The sequence below is a fragment of the Arachis ipaensis genome, chromosome B01 (genome assembly GCF_000816755.2).
Source record: "Arachis ipaensis cultivar K30076 chromosome B01, Araip1.1, whole genome shotgun sequence".
In the NCBI taxonomy this organism is placed as follows: domain Eukaryota; kingdom Viridiplantae; phylum Streptophyta; class Magnoliopsida; order Fabales; family Fabaceae; genus Arachis; species Arachis ipaensis.
In genome coordinates, this window is record NC_029785.2 from 76,889,711 (window position 1) to 76,891,393 (window position 1,683).

Below are 1,683 nucleotides of genomic sequence, written 5' to 3' on the forward strand. Positions count from 1 at the left end.
AAAGATATAAACACTTCTTTTTCAGTAGCAGTAGTAACTTCATGATGTGTTGTTGTAGTAGCTTCTACTTCCTTCTCATATAGAGTAGTTGACATGAAAGAGAGATTCGGAATATCTACTCCTGGGAGGCTTTTTTGTAGTTGATTTAAAAACATATTAAATCCACACAACATCTGTGACTTCATGGCTTCCATTCTTTCTTGAAGTTTTGTTTCCATCTCCTCTTACATTTTTTGTTGTATATTATGAATTTCAGCTTGAGTATTCTCTTTAACTTCTTCAATTAACCTCTCCATCTCAACTTGAGATTTAGGCCCCCACGAATCTGAAGCTATAACACCTCTACCATAAGTTCGGACACAACCGGGTTGATCTTTTCCCAACACTTGGGAAAGTATATCATCTTGGTTTGTACTTTCTAATTTTTCAGGATGTGAAGTTATGGCATCCTCAAGCTCTAACTAAAATCCAAATTTCAAACTACATTAATTTATGACAAAATATCTATATCACACAATATATATATATATATATATATATTAAAGAAATACATATCTTACAAAAATTTTGCTTGTTCCCTCACTCATTGATTTTCCATCTCTTGGCTTGTGTGTTAAAAAGAACATGTTCACCCGAGATGGTTCTCTTCTATCAGGATTTTTCATTGCCTATCAACAAAAAACACAATTAACTAAAAAAGAACCAATGCAAATAAGACAATGTAAACACATTAATTTTAGCTCTTCTTCACGTATTTCAGCAAATATTTTTTATCTTGTTGTATGTTGACTTGTATTCTTTGCTCTACTAGCTTTATTCTTCTTGCTTTGTTCCTTCAAAATCATAAAAATATAATTGAATAATTAAGCCTAAAAATAGAAAAATTAATTAGTATAACTAATTATAGTATGAAAAAAATTACATGCTAAGAATTAGTATACCTTAATCATATCAGGGCTCTAAAATTGAACAAGAATCTTCCAACGATCAAGTGGAACAGTACGAGGACAATTCTTCATATTGTAATCTAGTGACATGTTTTCCTTAAAATACTGTTTTTTCAACCAACTTTTATATGTCCTCCAAGATGAACCCAAGGTTTTGAAAACCCACGCTTTACCAAGTACTACGATGTCAAACTTTTCCTGCACCATAATGGACATAGATGTGTTAATTAATATTTAGTTTTTAAAATCAATAAAAAAAAACACCTAAGTTAAAAGTGTAAAAGTGTAATACAATGGTAGCTTCCCACAAATCTTCCCAATTATCTTTAAGTCCACGCCAACTTATATATGTCAATGGAGCAAGGCGTGCATTTTTAACCAAAGTCCCCAAATGACTGCTTAACTTGGTGCGATTACAACCTATTGGTTGACCATGCTTATTTAATCTAATTGGCAACCGATCCTCATAGCTTAAACCATGAGTTTTAAAGCACTTTGTCGGACCCCTTTTCTCTTAGTTGTTGGTCCTTTTATGGAAATCAATAAATAAAAGACCATTATACATAAAATACTACACATATATCATTAGTATTAAACTAAACATAAAACATGATTACTTACTATCATTATCATTAGCTTGGGGTGCTAAAGCTGGTCCTATTATCAAGAATGAGAAAGTTTAGAATAGAGAGGAGAGAATTTCTAAAAGACATCTATCTATTCATTCAATCTAATA

At 31.4% G+C, this 1,683-nt stretch overlaps 1 long non-coding RNA gene across 1 annotated transcript; it reads right to left on the reverse strand.

Annotated features, from left to right (window-relative positions):
• Nucleotides 319-1,098, reverse strand: LOC110270880. The gene is made up of 3 exons (XR_002360600.1): nt 942-1,098; nt 561-833; nt 319-461 (listed from the first exon to the last, which is right to left on the reverse strand). It is a non-coding gene; the product is annotated as an uncharacterized LOC110270880 (long non-coding RNA).